Source organism: Protopterus annectens, chromosome 1.part2 (genome assembly GCF_019279795.1).
Source record: "Protopterus annectens isolate FY-2018-M chromosome 1.part2, PAN1.0, whole genome shotgun sequence".
NCBI classification, from domain to species: Eukaryota; Metazoa; Chordata; order Ceratodontiformes; family Protopteridae; genus Protopterus; species Protopterus annectens.
In genome coordinates, this window is record NC_056727.1 from 661,413,209 (window position 1) to 661,434,863 (window position 21,655).

Below are 21,655 nucleotides of genomic sequence, written 5' to 3' on the forward strand. Positions count from 1 at the left end.
CACAACAATGCTTAAGCATTATCTGCTAAACATTTAGTATACAACCTGAGAACTTCTCTTAAACCACAAAACACAACATCTGCCATGTTTGTTTACTACATACTACAACTTCTTAAAGTGATACCATAAAAGTAACACTTTAAACCATAACCATGTAACACTTTCGATGATATAAGACTCAATGATTTAAATTTTCATTGTTATGTAATTTCAATGTTCTAACTTTTCAATGTTCTGAATTTTCTATGTTATGATCTCAATGTTTTACTTGGACTTAGATGTCATACGTTAGTTTATAAGCTGTGCAACATAAAATGATTTCTTCACCACTGTAGACATGTGATGGTCAAAAGCTAGATTACTATCTATGTGTGTCCCTAAGTCCCTGACTACTGGGTCAACTCTAAGGGGTGTGTTGTCAATATGATAGTTACCAGGGATGAATGACTTCCTAAAGGATACGATTATGCATTTCTTGACATTTAGTTTTAGTCCATGGCTCTGACACCAGTTATTTGTCTGTGTCAGCCCCTTCTGGAGAACATTTGTGTAAGTGTGAGATTCAATGACAGCTCCTAATTTGCAGTCATCTGGAAATTTAAATAGCCAGAGACCACTGATATTGGCCTTGACTTCTGAGAAGTAAATGCCAAAAAGGAGCGGTCTAAGGATTGATTCTTGAGGGACTCCACTTGTGAATGGCCTCTTTGTAAAGCTGGACTCCCCAGTTCTAACTTCCTGGATCCTGTCTGTGAACCATTTGGTTATCCACCAGGTGACATATGGGTTTGTACCTAACGTCTTTATTTTGTCAACAATGCCTGAGTGGGGTATTGTGCCAAATGACTTGGTCAGGTAAAGGTAGGCAGTGTGAACAATTTTGCCCTTATCCATTGCTTTGGTGACCTTCTCAAAGAAGCCCACCATGTTGAGTAGGCATGATCTGCCCTTGACAAAACCAAACTGGGTTGGATCCAGTGTCTGGAGGTTTACTATAGCTCTGTTGATCATCTCCATGATAATTCTTTCCATGGCTTTACATATAAGACTAGTGAGACTTATGGGTCTGTAGTTTCCAGGGTCTGTAGATGGCCCTCCTTTGTGCAGAGGGATGACTGTTGTCTTTCTTCATTCATGGGGCATGAAGCCTGTTTGGAGACTACACTTAAATAGTAATTCCAGAAGTCTTGATAGGTCATGTTTCATGCTATTTAGAAGGCATCCTGGGATATTGTCTGGGCCCATTGATGCAGTGTTCTTGGTCTTAGAAAGAGCATTAAGGACCTGTTCCCTAGTGATAGTAGGGGGAGTTATAGTTGATGATATTTCCTGAGGGAAGGTTGAGGGGAAGAGGGAGGTAAAGTTGGAGCTGAATTTATCAGCCAGTAGGTTTGCTACATCTTCTGACTCAGTGTAGGTGATTCCATTTACATTGAGCTCTTCACACAATTGTGTATTGCCTTTGAGGTTGCAGATATAGCTAAAGAATGCTTTTTGGTTGTTCTTGACCTGGGAGGCCAAACTTACCTCAAATTTGGCTTTGGTAGACTTTATTTGTCCTCTGAGTTGTTTGTTTAGTTTGATGAGGATGCTTTTATCCTGTTGGTGCTGCACCTCATAATTTTTGCCATGATTTTCTTCCTGCTGTTGTACAGCCTATTGATTTTGTGATTCCACCAGGGTGGCTTGTTTTTTTAGTTAGTTCTGTACTTCTTCCTGGTGGGTACAGCTGCATCTATGCAGCTATTAACATGCATGCACAGGGTTTCTGTGAACAAATATGAATAGGCAGCAGTATTCTTTGAGTTTATGGGGACTTATTTTGCCAGGTTCTCACTTAATAGCAGGTTAGCCTTAGAATAGTTCCTGAATATTCCAGGTTTAGCTGGGGGTCCAGGTTTTATTTTTACTTCAAAGGAGACCATTTTGTGGTCTGACCTTACCAGGGAAAGCATTTCAGTAGGAGGTGTGCAGCATTCTCCCATATTAGTGAGGATCTGATCCAGTATGGTTGCACCCCTGGTTCATGTATTGACTATCTGGTCCAGGGAGTTTGTGTTTACAAAATCCAGGAATCTCTGTGCATGTACATTTGGAGTCATATAGGATTCCCAGTTAACAGAGGTTAAAGTCACCCATGAATATGGTATTGGGTTGGATGGTTAGTGTTTCTAATAAGTTTAAATACGTGATGGGTTTCCTGGGAGATGGAGAGAGACCTATAGCTTGCAAGGAAGTGGTAGTGGATTTTACCTATGGTGATTTGAACATGGAGCAGCTCAAGTGCATTGTCCTGTTGACCAGCCTTGAAATATATTTATTTTTGATGTAAATAGAGACACCTCCACCTTTAGTCCCTGCCTGTGAAGTAGCTGGCCTAAATGTGTGGAATGCATTATAACCTTGCACTGTTGGTGTGCTCTCTGCAGCTTTAAACCATGTATCAGTGACTACACAGACATCAGCATTCTCTAGTGTAAAAAGAGCTAATAGAAAGTGAAGATTTTTGGAAACCCCAAACATTACTGGGACCACTGCGGTAGTTACAGAAACAAAATTAATTTAATTTATCTCGATTTGTTGTTGTATAAATATGTCATTAATTTTGTTTCTGATTTTTCTATAAGCTATATTTAGCTAATTGAGGGAAGCATGTGAACAGCATCCATTGTTTAATATTTCAAGCATTCTTGTATTGTAATCAGATTTCTCCATAATAACAACCCCCTCCCTTGTCAGGTGCCATTATTCTTAAGTCATTTATTTTAAGTTCATTCTATAATTCCTTCTCTCCCTGACATAAATTCTCCAGAACACTGTGTTTCTTGTTCAATGCATCACACAAGTCTAGTTCACATATTTTTTCAAATAACAACAATGAGGGGTTAGTAGGTGGATTATAGTACTACATACTCTCAAAGTCATTCAATACACAAAATACATTGTTAAACATGACACTCAAATTTAACTTTCTAACAAACATTTTGAGGTCCATGACGACATAAGCTAAATTGTCTTGCTTACTGGGCAGAAATGTCATACCCCTTGCAAACAGATCACCACAATCATTATTTACTACATATGAAGAAAGATTTTAAATGTTAAAGTTCCCCTTGGAGTTTGTAATGTTTGTGCATTTTTCAGGTTCGGTAGAGTTAGTAGCTGAACCTTGTGTTAGTTCCAGGTGGGTCTCCTGCATCCTTGATTACTTAATGAGGGTGCCCCCTCTGGGGAACCTGGGACAAAGAGTGTGATTCCCTTGGGCCATTGTTCTGTTTTGTTCTTATTCTTTCTGATTGTCTCATTGGGAGGTATTCTAAAGGGTCATTGAAGCTTCATTTTGTTCATGGACATGATTTTCCGTGGCATTATTGTATTCCTCAGTGGAATTTTGCCCAGGGCTGAATGTCTGGTTATAGTTGAATTTGTTACCTCAAGTTTGTGAGGTTGGTGGAATGGGGTCAGCTTTCTGATTCAAATAATCTCTTGTCTCGGTCTAGCTTTTCAATTGTTCTACCCTTTATAATCCGGATTTGTTCATGAATGCTGGAAAAAAATTCTCCCATATTCATATTTAGGTAGGTCAAATGATAAGTCATGGGTGATGGTATTATCTAGAGAATTAACATCTACATTGAGTTCCTCTATGAGTTTTACATTGGATTTTATGAATACTTCCATGTACTCACATCAATGATGATTGAACATCTGCTGTAACTTGTGGTGAAGCAGAGAATCGTTTATAAGCCCTGTTGGGTACCTCCACATATGTAGGCCTTTTGGTACCTTATTTGCGTTCATGCATTCAGAGAAAAACACATTGTCCAGTTGTAATTTTTTGATCTTAAGCAATTTGTAATTGAATTCACCCAGATTCTGTATATTTCAGCTGTATTGCTGTGTATCACCCAAGTAAAAATCACCATGAAGCTATTCTTGTAAAACAGGATAACTGACTTACAGGAAATTCACCAGTACTGGCAAAATTAGAGTTGTTACCATTACCATTAGTTGTAACCATATTCGAAGTGCCGAAAAGTTCTCTCAGCCTGGAACTGGCTGCTGTGTCATGCCCCCCTCCCAATCATCTTGTTAGATGAATTTTTTTCTATTCGTTGGGATAGCTGTTGAATAAGTAGAGTAAGATTCTCAACAGAACATTGTAAATTGAAAATATCATGCTGGTATCCATATCAGGAAGCAATGGTTGGGAGCCAGTCAGTCCTCCTGCAGGCATACTGAAAGCCATAAAACTAACAACTGGTAGCAGAACACAGACCAAGCCAAAAAAAAAAAAAAAAAAAACAAATCACAGGTCTGCAGAGACTCCAACTGTAAGCTCCCGGATTAACCAAATATACTTCAAAACAAAATAAAGTACTCCAAAAATGTTCTATGATGAGCACTTTTATTTTATTAGTAAAAACTTCTTTGGATAATTTCATCAACATTTAAAAGCTGCTTACATATCCTGGTCTTGTCACATGACCTCAAGCCTTCTGACTGTACACAACAGATTTAAAGTGACAACACCTTAGTTACATGCAAAAGCAATATTCAATGGAAAACATACTTAAAAGCATTTTAAAAACCTTTTTTTTGTGTAAAGCAATTTTAAATCTTTAGACCATTAAGGTGAATCATCCCACGCTGCTGAACAATGGCTAACTAGCAACCAACTCCTATTGAATCAAAAAAAAAACAAAGAAGCAAGCAACTCCTTTTCCTTCCTAAATCCCTGTCTCACCACAAATCAACCTTCACTATCACTTCCCTCAATAACACAATCATCAAGGTAGAGCCTCATGCAAAACTACTAGGAACAATAATAGATGAGTAACTAAAATTTGATCTCCACATAAAGATCAAATCCATCAAAAAAACACCAAAAACTAGGGATAATTTATAGCAACAAAAAAATCCTCATAAAAGAATCTAAAGTCACTCTAGCACAAGCCTACATACTACCTAGCCTATTATACGCCGCCCCAATCTTTAAACTAACTTACAATCCAATCTTATATCCAAGCTTGAACTCACATACAACAAAATTGCTAGATTTGCAGCAAATCTGCCTTATTGGTCACAGTACTGCCTATCTTTAGAAAACCTTCAGTGGCGAGAATTCCACCAACTCCTTCTCCCTCAGCTGCACATGGCTCACTCCATCCTCAACAAACCTACCTCCTGCTCAGTTCTCTCAACTCTTCATCTCTCTCTATACTCCCAATCGCACTCATCGTAGCTCTGATCAACACCTGTTTCAAATCTACAAGCCCAAAAATATCAAAGGCAAACTTCTCTATAGTTACTCAGTTTCTAATTCATGGAACAAACTATCTCTATCTCTAAGAACTATTCCTAGCACAAACTGCTTCAAAAAATCTTTAAAAGACTACCTACTTAAATGTATACCTGCTTATGCCACGCCCCAGCATAAAACAACCCTCCGCACCCTCCCCACCCTCCACCCCTCCCTGAATAGTGACTTTAATCTACACCAAATCCTTATTCTCTCTACCTCTTTTACAAAATACACACACACAACTATGAACTAACACAACGTATAATATACTCAGCTTGAAGTTCTGTTCATGTCTTCCTCTTATTGAAAGATGCTCAAACCCATTCCTAACTTAACTGAGATCTATAATATAAACTTCTACCTCAAAGTAATGTCACGTTTTATCCTGTATGTACTGTTATTTTTTATATACCTATTCTGTAATTAATTGATTGTCATTGTCTATTTCACATTATGTAATATTTGTAACTTTTTAATTTACATTACTGGAACTTTTCTCCCTGGGTGTCTGCTGAAAAAGGGCTTCTGATCAGTTGGACTAACTTGGTCAACAAATGTCAGAATGACCAAATAAATAAATAAATAAATAAATAAATAAATAAATAAATAAATAAATGTCATCTAAAATTGATGCTGCCTTCAGTGACATCATTCTAGTGACAGAGACTGTGTGGTAAGCAAGGCTAATAAATGCATGTTGAATATTTTCTGTCATATCAATGTCCAGGAAAGTTTTAAGAAATATGCTTATATTTTTTCACATTTTATTACAATTTCCATTCTTAATAAACCAAAAGCAAGTACAAAATCTGTGGGCACTGATCCGCTTAACATTCCACTGGCATTTCCGCTTTCAACTGTAATCTCAGAACAATGAGCTGTTGGCATAACACAAAAAAACAGTTGATTAATTAATTTTACATTAAGCTTTCAAGGTTTCTGTTAGTCGGAATATGAATGCAGCCCAGTGGGAAACATTCCTTCCAGTTAGCAGAAGGATTTTTATGAAACTGTGCTGCAAATATGAAAACAGAAAGACTATATTTAGTGCATTATATATACTGCTAAAACATGTGTAAATACCTTGGCTGAGATACCCACACAACACAGGTCTGAGTGTTATGTGCAGGAGATATGAAGAAAGTGTCTGCATTTGATTCATAAACCTTGAAGCATTAGGGCAGCAGAGAATGTATGTCAGTGTGTACCAGCCATGGCATTGTTCTCACAACAAACAGAAACGAGCAGCTCAACATGCAAATCAGTATTTATGGCACTCAAAGACAATGAGAACTGTGTGCTGAGGCTGTCAGCTGACATAGTGAAGAAGTACAGTCTCAGAGGTTTATTAATGCGTTAAATGCTAGTGAGCTTCCAAAGTTACCCATCACGACAAAGTTGTACTGAAAGCACTCCATGTGTAAGGCAGCCCGCGCGCGCACTCGTACACACACACACACACACACACACACACACACACACACACACACACACACACATAAAATTAGCATTATTATTAGCAGAGAGTGGCATGCAGGTATAAAAATTTATAGTTATAGTAGCTATATAGCTCAGAATGCCAACATTATAAGCAGTTAGCAAACTTCATTCTTATGCTCTAGGATTAATTCCTTCAGTTTCAACTTACAAGTTGTGTCACTCTGAGGAATTCAGTTAAGTAAGCAGTTCTCCCAGGTGACCCCTGAAATGGATATGTGCTTAGCAGACCTACCTAGTTAATGCTCTATTATATTGTATGCATATGGGCTATAATGTTTTGTGCCCCTTCCTTGATGTATCCCTTGACATGATGCTCACTTCTAGGACTTAGAGGCTGCCATGCTATGCACCCTGCTTTGATGTGACTCCCCTGAAAGTTAAATTCTTGGTGTACTGAGCTCATCCGCAGTATGTCATAGATTCATTCTATAGGTCCAGGACCACATACTGATAGATGTGTAATTCTGCTTATACATCAGACTTCTACTAATATAGCATAGTGAGATACCTTCACCCCTACATCTGTCAGGATTCATGCAAAACATTGCTGATGAATACTTCTTTACACTAACATCAGTACACTGACTTGGATATACCAATAACACTGATATACATAAAATGTGAACTAGAACTGCAACTCCCTCATCTTGGAGAGTAACTCCTAACCCACATATTTGAATACACTACTTTCATGGTCACATAACCATGGAGAAAGGGCAAACACCTCAAAAATGAAAACACTTTCCCACACCCTATCTGCAGCCATCTACTGATGGTGACAATACTCCAACTGCACATGAATTTTCAAAAGGAAAACTCTGAAATGTAACTCTTTGCTGCCTCACTTGAAATCCTTCAACAGCCATAGAACACCTACACAAACATCACAAAGTCAGACTACAAAAAAATCACAGTGAATGTACTCATATTTTCTATTATACAATGACTATCCATTAGCATTCAAAAAGTAGCATGCTGATTGGTCAGCGTAACCAGCATGCCCGTTGTAAATCTGAGCATATACCAGTGTAAAAAGGTCCAGTCGCCTGGAGTTTTTTCCATTGGTATATAGTGTAACTTTTATTTTTTTTAAATAAAAATGAATAAATAAAATTAGAAATCTCACCTCTGGACGTACAAGACAGACAGTATGGAGAAAATACTAGGAAAATCAGGTACATTATTCAAAACTAAAGACACATACCTGATTTTCCTTGTATTTTCTCCCTTCTGTCTCTTTCCTACCCCTAAACTGTCTGGAACTTTTTTTATTTAAAAAAAAAAGGAGTAACGAAGACCTTCCTTTCTCTGAAAAAATAACAGAAAAAACACCCAAAAGAGCGGAAACTCAAAACTGGTAAAATAAAAATAAAAAACGCCACCAAACCCATACAGAACGTTAACACTTGACAAACTGGAGATTTGAAAACATTATATTTAAGGTCTGTTTATTCTGGTTCCTTGGTTCCCTAAATACATACAGTACAATGTAGGTATTATGTAGTGTAACCAGTGTGTATTTTTATTTAACATTTTTTATCTAACATTTTGGTGCTTGGTGTGACATCTGGAAAGAGGAAGGAGGACAAGGAGACCTGGTGGTGGAATGAAGAAGTATAGGAGAGTATACAGAGAAAGAGGTTGGCGAAGAAGAAGTGGGATTGTCAAAGAGATGAAGAAAGTAGACAAGAGTATAAGGAGATGAGGTGCATGGCAAAGAGAGAGGTGGTGAAGGCTAAGGATAAGGCGTATGAAGAGTTGTATAAAAGGTTGGACACTAAGGGGGGAGAAAAGAACCTGTACCGATTGGCTAGACAGAGGGACCGAGCTAGTAAAGATGTGCAGCAGGTAAGGGTGTTAAAGGATAATGAGGGAAACTTACTCACAAGCGAGGAGAGTGTGTTGAGCAGATGGAAAGAGTACTTTCAGGGGCTGATGAATGAAGAGAATGAGAGGGAGAGAAGGTTGGATGATGTGGGGATAGTGAATCATGAAGTGCAGTGGATTGGCAAGGAGGAAGTAAGGATAGCTATGAAGAGGATGAAGAACGGAAAGGCTGTTGGTCCAGATGACATACCTGTGGAAGAATGGAGGTGTTTAGGTGAAATGGCAGTGGAGTTTTTAACTAGATTGTTTAATGAAATCTTGGAAAGTGAGAGGATGCCTGAGGAATGGAGAAAAAGTGTTTTGGTACCGATTTTTAAGAATAAGGGTGATGTGCAGAGCTGTAGTAACTACAGAGGGATTAAACTGATCAGTCACAGCATGAAGTTATGGGAAAGAGTAGTGGAAGCTAGGTTAAGAAGGGAGGTGATGATTAGTGATCAGCAGTATGGTTTCATGCCAGGAAAGAGCACTACAGATGTGATGTTTGCTCTGAGAGTGTTGATGGAGAAGTACAGAGAAGGTCAGAAGGAGTTGCATTGTGTCTTTGTGGATTTAGAGAAAGCATATGACAGGGTGCTTAGAGAGGAGTTGTGGTATTGTATGAGGAAGTCGGGAATGTCACATAAATATGTAAGAGTGGTACAGGATATGTACGAGGGTAGTGTGACAGCGGTGAGGTCTGCGGTGGGAGTGACGGATGTGTTTAAGGTGAAGGTGGGATTACATCAAGGATCAGCTCTGAGCCCTTTTTTATTTGCAATGGTGATGGACAAGTTGACAGATGAGATCAGATAGGAGTCCACATGGACTATGATGTTTGCAGATGACATTGTGATCTGTAATGAGATTAAGGAACAGGTGGAGGAGACCCTGGAGAGGTGGAGATATGCTCTAGAGAGAAGAGGAATGAAGGTCAGCAGGACTAAGACAGAATATATGTGTGTGAATGAGAGGGAGGATAGAGAAATGGTGAGGATGCAGGGTGTAGAGGTGGCGAAGTTGGATGGGTTTAAGTACTTGGGATCAACAGTTCAGAGTAATGGTGAGTGTGGAAGAGAGGTGAAGAAGAGAGTAGAGGCAGGATGGAGTGGGTGGAGAAGAGTGTCAGGAGTGATTTGTGACAGACGAGTACCAGTAAGAGTGAAAGGGAAGGTCTACAAGAAGGTAGTGAGACCAGCAATGTTATATGGGTTGGAGACAGTGGCATTGACAAAAAGGCAGGAGTCAGAGCTTGACGTGGCAGAGTTGAAGATGTTAAGATTTGCACTGGGTGTGACGAGGATGGACAGGATTAGGAATAAGTATATTAGAGGGTTAGCCCAGGTTGGAAGGTTTGGAGACAAAGCCAGAGAGGCAAGATTATGTTGGTTTGGACATGTGCTGAGGAGGGATGCAGAGTATATTGGGAAAAAGATGCTAAGGATGAAGCTGCCAGTTAACAGGAAAAGCTGGAGGCCTAAGATAAGGTTTATGGATATGGTGAGAGAGGACATGCAGGTGGTTGGTGTGACAGAGCAAGATGCAGAGGACAGGAAGAAATGGAAACAGTTGATCTGCTGTGGCGACCCCTAACGGGAGCAGCCGAAAGAAGAAGAAGAAGAAGAAGATCTAACATTTTTACCCAACAATTTTAAATTAGTTAATTTTTAACTAAGTTATACAACATATTTATTTTATTAGCACTAGCACTTTATAACAATTTGCTATAAGTGAATTAATATACATTTATATGTACATTTAAATGTGATTTCTATTGAACACAGCACTTTGCTCATGCTGATATACTGTCTTTTTGAATAAGTATTCATTCATTTCCCTATTGCAACTGATCATGTGACTGTGTTAAGAAGTTTATTTAAGCTTGCATTTGAATTTTAACAGTTACTCTGATGAAGCCCTGGGAGCCACAGGGTAAAAGCGCTTAGTCTTTTTCTGCAATAATGTTTGTCAAGTGTTACTGTTCTGTACGGTTTTGGTGGCGTTTTTTATTTTTATTTTACCAGTTTTGAGTTTACCACCTTCCTTTCCATTAGTATATAGTGTAACTTTTAATTTTTTTAAATAAAAATGAATAAATAAACTTAGAAATCTGGACTCTGGACGTCCGAGAGACAGGATAGAGAAAATACTAGGAAAATCAGGTACATTATTCAAAACTAAAGAGACTTACCTGATTTTCATTGTATTTCCTCCCTTCTGTCTCTCTCCTACCCCTAAACTGTCTGAAACTTTTTTTATTTAAAAAAAAAAAAGGAGTAACGGAGGCCTTCCTTTCTCTGTTGCCTCCTTTCCAAAGCACTGATGTACTGGGTAAGCGTGGGAATGCAAGTCCCACTGTTCCATACACATACGTAGTACATCAAAAAAACAACAGGATATGCAGCAGAAACAGAAGAACACCATGGCGCCAATATACAAAGACATTATTTAAGCAGAGTAAGTAATTTTTTTTCTTAAATAATGTTATTGTATAATAGCAATAATTGACTCCGTGGTATGGTATATTAAGATTTACTCATGGTTGGTTTTATTTAATCACTCAGGCTTTGCCCTCATGATTAAACCACACCAACCATGGGTAAATCTTAATATACCACACCAATATTGTTGGTTATTGCTCTAAGGATTTACCCACGGTTGTCTTTGTTTGGTCAGATAGACTTCGCCTTCATGACCAAACCACACCAACCGTGAGTAAATCCAGCATTACCCACACCCAGATGTGGGTTATTGCTTAATTAAATGACGTGATATTCCAGACCCAGTATCAAAGAATCTGACAAATGTCCGTCTGCTTAAACAACATGCTCCATCCACATCTAATGCGTAGATATATCAGATGGCATCTCTGAATCTCAACACCTGAAACTTTACACCTGACCAGATAAAATAATGGTATAGTGATGAACATTAGGGTAGCACGTTAGAGTTTAGATCTGATTACCAGCGCAAGTTTTTTTTTTTTTCTTCAATCACTTTAGCTACAAAGGCAGCTAGCAAAATAGAAACTAAACTTTAAGTGCTCTTAGGAGGCATAAGCAAGTAGTCAGGTATTTTTTGTACTCACTGACAGTTAATAAAGATTCATTATATTTGCCTAACTCTGTAATACTCACTGCATGATTTCTTTGACACACGTTTCTTTAGTAACAATACTCTGTGCAGTATTCCTGGGTTATAGATGATAATACCCCATAGTCCAAGAATGCCAGAGACAGCTTCACTCAGTTGTCAGGACCAGCAAGAATGAATCTGCAAGTATCAGCCACTGAAGTTTATAGGTTCATAGGTTCATAGGTTGGTACTAGGCTATCAACCCTAGTGCCTATACAAGCCTAGCCATAACAATTCCCTGGCTATTTCTTCCCACACTATTTACTTCCCAATACTATTCTTGTTCAAAATGAGGGTAAAATGATGAATCTTTCTCTTCTGTATCCCTTCTTGTAATGAGTTTTCAATAAAGGCCTCAAGATTAATGCTGTGACATTCTTCCAAGAAATTTTCAAACAAGGTGGTCATTCTTGCAGTGTGCACAATTTGCCCCTTGACTATGGCTTCTTTGGGGGGGTAATTGGATGGGCACCCCTGTAATGTAGAAAACTATTAGATTAAGTGGCTTTTCTGAACATTCTAGATATAAACTTCCCATTATCATAATCCTTTACAAGCTTGACAGCTAGATAAGAAATATAGTCAAGACCCTTGTCATAGGTAAACTAAGGGAGTCTGTTGTACTGTTACAATAATCTATAAACCAAGATATCTCAGCCAAACTACTCATCAACATACCTAGTATATAGGTACCAGGAGTCTTTGTACGGATGTTGAAAACAAACCTATCTTCCCATTCAACCATAACCACGTTCACACACAGCAAACCACAGGCTGACCCCATTGCTACTCCCTTATTTTGAAGAAAAAAACTGATGATCAAAAAAGATGTAATTATTGTGTAGTACTAAGGAAAGCAGCCCTACAAACAGATTAATTCCACCTTGGGTTAGCATGAGATCTTGCATCCACTGTAAGATGCATTGGTGGGTCCCTCAGACGCTTATGTATCTTGGGCAGACCGAATATGGTGGGTATAGTATGACTGTGAAGGTGTAAATATCCATATTCATCCACTGTAATCTGGCCCTGCGTCAACATATCAAACAATGCTGTTCTAATTCTATTGTAAGCTACATTCATTTTCTTCTTAGAAACTTGTGAATATGTATCATCAAAAACAATGATATACATTTTTTTTCAATATATTGTACTTCATCCGTCAGCACCACCCCTCCACCCTTGTCAGCCTCATAGTGCGAATGTTATTTAAGCAATAACCCACGCCTGAGTGTGGGTAATGCTGGATTTATCCATGATTGGTGTGGTTTGGTCATGAGGGCGAAGCCTGAGTGGCCAAACAAAGAAAACCGTGGGTAAATCCAGTATTATCCACACCCAAAAGTGGGTTATTGCTATTATACAATGACATTATTTAAAAAAAAAAATACTTACTTTTCTTAAATAATGGCATTGTATAATGCCTCCTTGCTGCCCTTCCACAGCTGTCCAGTATTCTGCGGCAGTTCTGATGTACTGCCTATGCGTATGGTTACGCAGTACATCAGAGCTGTGTGTGGAAGCAACGGAGAAAGGAAGATCTCCCTTGCTTTTTAAAGGGTGTCTCGCTATCTTAAAAGAGTTTAACATACCGAGACAGCTTTAGAAAAAGCAACGGAGAAAGGAAGATCTCAGTTGCTTTTTTTTAAAGATATCTTGCTATGTTAAACTCGTTTAACATAGCGGGATAACAGCAACAGAGCTCTTCCATTCTCCATTGCTGTCCAACACACAAAAAAAAATGACATACTAATGGAACAAGTCTGGGCGACCGGACCTTCTTCCATTAGTTTAAGTCTGATTTCCAATGGGCACGCTGACCAATCAGTGTGCACGTTTTGGAATATTAATGGAGGGTCATTGTATAATAGATTTTAAATATTGCAACAACCCAAGTTCCGCATCATTGATGTTAGAGTGGCTAAAACCCATATAAGAATATGAGTGGTTCTTAAAAACAGATCTAATATCCAGTTCACACGTTTTTTCAAAACAAATGCAACAGGATGGAATTGTACGTACTAGCTACTTTAAGCACGGGTACTGAGTATCATTACTAGCAAACATCATGTTTAAATTTAATTTTCTAGTATGTCTTTTTAAATCCATTAATGTCTCAACCATACTAACTTTTTTATCATAACAAAGGTAAATTCTTTTGATAAACTATCAGCATGCTCCCATTGGACTTTGCAAGAGCTAAAATTAAAAACTTTAATGTCACCTGTATAATTAAAAATAATATGACAGGGAAACAGTTGTTCTGGTAATCCATAGCCTGCAGTTAATAATTCCAATTCTTCTTCCTTGATCCAATACATTCAGTTCTGCCATTGCCTCCTCTGTCCCTGTTGTTCGTCTCTCAGCTGTTTCCAAATCCAAATCCAAATGGGGCTCAGTAAAGGTAGATTCCTGGTATAGATCATCATTGCCTTGTTCTGGAGCAGAGGGCTTGTCAGTTGAAAAATTCCCATAGATGTCCTTAGTGTCCCATTCCTGCGATCGTGGAGGGAGGGGAAAACACAGAGAAAACAAGGGCAAGCAGGCAGCTGCTCAGTCTCAGCCACAAACACGGAAGGTATTACTTCTTCTAAAAAGCCAGGGCAAGCAGCTGCTTAGCTGCGAACATGGAAATGAAGCGGCTCAGCAGCAGACATGGACGTTTCTTCATTTTCTTTTTTTTTTTTTTGTTACTTGAGGGTGAGTGGTGCAGCTTTTCTTCTTCTTTTTTTTTTTTTTTTAATACACAAGCAGGGTCAGTGACTGCAGAAGTGCAAAATCCTGGTTGGTGCAAGCCTTGAGCTCACAGACCCTGCAGGAGTCTGAAATTCAATTGAGTGCAAGCCCTGAACTCATGAACCCCTAGAATTTATCATGTGGACCCCCAGGGATCCACTGACCACAGTTTTGGAATCACTGTTCTAAGATTTGTTCTAAGATCTGAATCAGATGCTGGAATCAAAATTGCCTGGAGAAATATTAACAACCTCAGGTATGCAGGTGATACTACCCTGATGGCTGAAAGGGAGGAGGAGTTAAGAGACTGTTGACAAAGATGAAAATAAAAGCTGGCTTTTTGATCAAGATATATAGAAAAAAAAAACAAAGATTCTAGTGTTAACCCAATAAGTTTTTTGGAAATATATGGAGCAAGTAAAAGAATTTATTTTCTTGGGCTTGGCAAACGGTAACTGCAGTCATGAAACTAAAGGACACTTTCTTCTTGGGAGAAAAGCTATGACAAATCTGGAGAAGATATTAAAGAATAAAGATAGGTGCTCCCTATTGAAATGTCAGTACCTGTAATGTCGAGTGCCAACACACCAAAAAAAAAAAAAAAAGAAAGAACGACTGAAAATCTAGTAGGACAGTGAATATATATATATATCTATATATATATATATATATATATGGGTTACTATTAAAAATTCGAGGTACCATTGTATGCCTATGAAGTATTCGAACTACATATGTTCGAATAGTTCATATGTGTGCAGGCTACAATATCGAGTGTTATATTTGCAAATGTACTGAGCATTTGCAAATATGAATGTTCCAAGGGATGTACACGGATTGCTGTACTGTGCGGTTAGGGAAATACATCCCTTTCCACACTGTAGTGTGATCTCAGAGTTGCAATATATAGTGGGGGGGGCACCCCCTGCATAAATGGGATGTTAGCTGTAGTAGTTAGGGAGTTACGGCAACGGTTGCATTGCTGTTAATTGCCGTAAAATAAATAAATAAATGGTCCAGACAACAGCAGGAAACAGCTAAGCAAATAATTTAATAAAAGTTCACAAAAGCGCTTTCACACTGACTCGATGCAGGGCTTTTTCAAGTGAAATACATAAAACATAATATCCCCCCATTTAAATACCTTATATGGTAAAAAAGGTGCCAAAAGATCATAAAGTAAAATGCACCCCTTTGCATTTAAAGTGCTAAGCAAGCAGCATTGATCAATATTGTATAGATAAATTCATCCACAGTTAAATATATACTAATCAACAATTGCAATCATTTCCTACTCTTAAAATACTAAGCAAAACAACAATAAACAATATATTTACACATAGATGACTTCATCTGTAATTTTTCAAAGTATCACATTAAATACATTCTGCTGAACGAATGCAATCATTCCCTGAACAGTTCAATAGAAAGCAATAACAAGCACTACATTGACACCTAGCTTATAACAGTCCTTAAGCAGTTAAAAAATAATAATTTTAAGGGCTTAAAAAATATATACTAATATGATGAATATAATAAAAATAGCCAAACGGGATGTAATAATGTAAATCCATAGATACTGAAAGGTATTTAAAACCCAATGAAAAGTCCAAAGTAAGCAAACTGGTAAAGTGGAAAGTGACCAGCAAGGATTTCAAAGAACAAAAAACAAATCCACTACTCCACAAACGCAGCTTCTTTAATAAAAAACAAATCTTTCGGACAGAACAGTCCTTCATCAGTGTTATTTAAAACCCAACATATTATTATAGCTTCTCAGCCCTCTTAATTAAATAAGGCTTAATGGAAATATGTTCGTTTAAACCTGGGGGTTGGGCTGCATTCAATTTTAACTGCCAGTAAGTTTCCCTACAGCATAGCCAATTCTCTCAATCACCCCCCCTAGGGTTAACACGAACTTGCTCCAAAATTCCAAAACAAAAACCCGAATGATTAGGTTCTTCATGTAAATGTCTATATAATGCATTATTCAGGTTCTTTTTTCTAATGTTATAGGTGTGCTCATAAGTACATTTGTTTAATGTCCTTTCTGATTTCCTTACATAAAACCTGGGGCAATCCTTACATAAGGCCAAATATACTATGCCCCTAGTCGTGCAGTTACCTTTCCTAAAGTGTACAGTACTTCTCGTGTAATTGTCTAATGTTATAACTTCTTTGTCCATAATAAATCTACAGTAACCACATCCCCCACATTTTCTACTTCCAGGGACATCCTGGAACCTAACTCCCTTATTATTCCTTTCAAAGAGCCTTTTTAGGTCAGTCCCTGTTTTAAAAACAAAACTAGGGTTTTTACCCACCCTATGTGCAATGTCTTGATTGAATTTTAACATTTTCCAATTTCTTTCAATTAATCCTTTGATGTCCTTTGAAGCTATACTGTACTGTAAAACCAGTGCTTTTTTGAATTGTTGTTGTTCAATAATGGTTGTACAACCAGAGATGTTCTGCAAGGTACTACCTAACAAAGGAAAATACTTCACGCCCCATCCCTCAATAACTTCACCAGCCACCTCCTCAATTAAATTACTAGGGTAACCCCTTGCATGAATAACCCGGAGAGGAAGGTGATCTCAGAGAGCAAATCACCCCTCTCCGAAGTCATCCTAGCAGCCCTAACCATCTGACCTTTCACTATGCTTCTTTTCTGCTTCCAAGGGTGGGCACTATTGTATGGAAGATAAGAGTTACTAAAAGTGTTTTTTCTGTGTATTCTAGATTTTAAACATCCATTACTTTTGTCCAACCTCACATCCAAGTAATCATTTCCATTATAACCAAATTTAAATGTAAATTTCAAAAAATTGGTGGTCAAATTAATTGCCGTAAAATGTCGTATTTGACATTTTCGATATTAACAGCTGATTTTAAACATTAGGACCATTTGGTAATGTGTACGTTCGGATGTATAGTTCACTGTTTAGTACCGCTTTTACTTTGACTTTTGATATTTTAATAGTAAACAATATATATATATATATATATATATATACATACATACACACACACACACACACACACACACACACACACACACACACACACACACACACACACACACACACACACACACACACACACACACACACACACACACACACACACACACACATACAAGTCTGAGATTGCCATACTTTGGAAAAAAAGGGAATATTTCAATAAATGGAAGTCTCAGACTTGGTATATGTCAGTCCATTTTTTTCAGTCATTCAGTTTTCTCTAAAGCAGATCCCATGGACTGCAAAAAGAGCAAATAAGTCAGTATTTATGGAAACAAAACCAGAGTGATCATTGGAACATTGATAAAACTGAAATTCAGATAATTTGGCCATATAATGCAAATACCAGAATCACTGGAGAAGACAGATGCTGGGGAAGATTGAAAGTAAAAGAAGGGACATCCCAAGCTACAATGGGCTGAAGTTATTAATATGAATTTGGAAGAAATTAAAAAAGCAGTTGCTGAGAAACAAGCTTAATGTACTAAAGTCCTTGAGGTCAGTAAGAGTCAGACTTCTAAATAATAAAAATGCAAACATACTGTTAGGAGGACTTTTCGGCTTTACTTACTTGTATTTAATAACTGGGGTAGGGCAATGTTTCACATGGATCTTTTTCAGATTCAGCCTGGAAGCATTGTCTGATTAAATGGCATCCTCTGAGCCACAGAGATAGCAATTGGAGGCTGAAGGCATCACGTTCTGGGCTAAAGGAAGCAGTTCATTAACATTTCATGACCTTAATCCCCTGCATTAAGTGCCACACAAGTTCTGCAAGCTTTGTTTACATTTTCCAGTACAGTCGGGCTTTTGGATGCTTATTCTACATTTCAAAACCTTAAATCAAACTGCCACAGAGACAAAATCCCTGCACCCTTGTATGTACTCTTTTGTATTCTTTTTATGGCCTGTCAATGAGCAAGCTTGCTGCTGTCCTTATGCATGTGAATAGTTTAGCACAGAAACTGATACTTCTATAGAGCACATCAATTACCAGTGCCTTAATGCTTTGCATCTGTGTTATAAATCATCATAAAAGGAACACATTATCAGTAAGAAACTTCTCAGATTTCTGCAACTGTGTGCAACAAGTCTGCAGGTACTTGTTCCTGGTGGTCCCATTTGAAAAAGAAAATGTGATGTATCTCACTTGTGTGAAACAAACATTTCTTTCATTCATCATCTAAAAACAGATAAGTTTTAAATGCATGCACTGTTCTTCTGTAAGAATGCAGAGCAAAGGGGTAGTAAGCTGCATATTTTGGGTATTGGTATATGTGAATATGTAAGTTTTATGTGTCACTGAATATTTCTTTTCAGGTCATGATGAATATTTGTTTTACAGAATAACTTTTTTATTTTATTTTTTTTTACAGATTTATGGGAATCTATTCACAGTTCAACCTTTGTAAATATGAATATTTACTAAGTAGAAGCCATAGATTTTACCCTATTGGAGACCAGACATTCCGTAACAGTGTATTACTGGCAAGGAGAGCCCCATGTCAAGTCTGCTTCTTCACGGCAGCATATTAAACTGTCATCTAGCATGGACTGACAAAAAAAAAAATGGCCACCATCTTGTTTATACATCCTTAACATGGCGGTTTGGCAAGCATAAAAAAATAAAATAAGTAAATAAAAAGGAAAAAATGATTCATCTATCAAAGGTAATCTAGTAACTATTGTGATTGGATTTATTGACTGGTTGCAGTCCTAAGAGATTTACCAAAAAATTAAATACATTTCAAGGGAGAGAGCAAAAATATGTGGAAAAATCAGGCATGATTGAGAAGTGTTAGTCTGTGTGTAGGGGATGAGTTGAAACAATTTGTACTGTATGTGTTTTTTCATTTATCTCATAACAATGTGGCATTAGAGGTGTTGACTGTCAAGAAAGTGACTAACAGCTGGGAACATTTATGTGTGTGTGTGTGTGTGTGTGTGTGTGTGTGTGTGTGTGTGTGTGTGTGCGCGTGTGTGCGTGCATGCGTGCATGTGTGTGTGAGTGTGTGTTTAGACTGAAATTTGAGTTTCTGTATATGTGTGAGAGACTGCCTCTCTACTGTTGCACCTTTTTGTGTGTGTGTGCTTGTATAAACACACAGACACATACACATAATATATTATATATATATATATATATATATATATATATATATATATATATATATATACACAACTTATTGTGTGTGGTGTATGTGTGTGTATCTAAGTATATACAGTATGTGTGCACGTTATTAAATATTTATATAATATGCATATTTTAGATGTAAAATATGTCCTCCAACAGCAGTTACATATTCTACAGCAACTATGAAGCATTAGGCAGCAAAACTGTTTTTACCTCAAAAATATAAAAAATGTATATGTTAATAATAAAACAAATACAAAACAATTTAACAGAAAGACCATTTTCTAAGCAAAATGATACCCTCCAGGGTGGGCATTACAGGAAGATAATGGAAAGAGTAGGGATGTAATGGTGCTCTGTCTGCAGCTATGTATCTACAACACCTGACGGACTTTGTTTGTAGGAACGTGAGATTTTACAAGACAAAACATACCCACGGCCAGTGCAAAAGGCAGAACTTTTTTGCTAAAATAAAAGCTTATTCTTGTAACATTTGAGCTGCTTATGTTATTTCATGTAACATTTAGGTGTTTCAGATAAAAAAATAACTGTTTTATGCAACTACTAAAGAAAACTTAGGAGATATTTTTTGTCCTAAAATCTCAGGACATTTGTCATTTTTAATTTTTTTTCCACAGGACACAACTGCCCTAAGAGAGACTGTCGCTCTCAAATTGGACCAGTGGTAACCCTATGCCTGTTACACCCTCCCCACCCACGTTGTGCATTATTGTTTACTTAACGCTCTGTTTTAGAATCTGAAGTAATATTTATTCTTTTCTGGGCTGATAACGTTATGTGCTAAAAGTATAATTTTAGCCATTTTTTATGAGTTAAAGCAGTGTCTGCAAATTTCCTTATCCAATTAAAATTCATCGTTTTAACCTTCCACTTTATAAGCACCTGTTGCTGAATTCATATATACTTTGGACATAGAATAGAAGTAAACACAATATGAAGAATCAGTATTCTAGGTCTGCAAACCACTTTACTCTTCATGAGTCCATCTCTCTAAAAGAAAATTATTTTTTTTTCTTTAGTCAGCATCCTTCCGTAATTTTCATGGATTCTGGTACAAAAAATACAAAGCACACAGCTGACTATTAATTGCTTTCTTTGCTTGCCTGAAAAGTGACAGACTTGACTGACCTGCTTTGAATCGACTCTCACTCCTCTAGCTATATCAAGTTTAGGAAATTTACATCACATAGCAAAAGTTTTGCTCATAGCAAGGCCTTCTGGTACTTCAGTTACTCATTAAGAAAGTGGTATAATGGAACGTCAGCTTCAAAATATCTCTGCTTTTGCATAACTTTATATTATTTGCATTGTCTGGTGTTGTAGTTTGCTGATTGGAATGCCTTAAATTGCTAATACTGAAAAACTGTAAAAACCTACATTTTTAGACCACATTAGCACAAAAACAGCAGACTTGGTATATGTAAGTGCTGACAAGAAGGGATGAGGGAAAGGAGGGTTTAATTTACTTTAATAAATCCATGTGTAGAAGTCCTCTGTTACACCATCCCTTGAAACATTTTCAAGATGTTACCCTGAGATGTATATTTTATATTGCAAAAATACTTTTCCACACATACGCATCGACATGCTACTTCTGTATTTTACTGACATTTCTGTTTCAAGACATTGGCTTTTGCTGCTTGTTAAGGTCCTAATTATATACCGACTTCTAAATGACATATTTTGATTTATGTTAAGAATCCCAGACTCACATGAAGTCAGTATGATCCCTGAGTGACATCTTTCAAGGCCTTTCACTTAGCGAAAAGGAATATGATTCCCAGCAAACACAAACAAGCAGAATCCATTTAGGCATATGATCAACCCTGCAGAGTACTGTTACCTGGCAGATGTTGTCCTATCTGTCGTGCTCAGAGCAGTGACAACCTGAGTTGGGGCATTCCAGTTCCAGCTGCTATAAGACCATGCTTTTAT

The 21,655-nt window shown here is 37.5% G+C and overlaps 1 protein-coding gene across 1 annotated transcript in view; it reads right to left on the minus strand.

Annotated features, from left to right (window-relative positions):
* Positions 1–21,655, minus strand: part of LOC122790656 (solute carrier family 22 member 6-B-like) — a 496,093-nt gene that overhangs the window by 352,180 nt on the left and 122,258 nt on the right. The gene's annotated exons all lie outside the window — the stretch shown is intronic.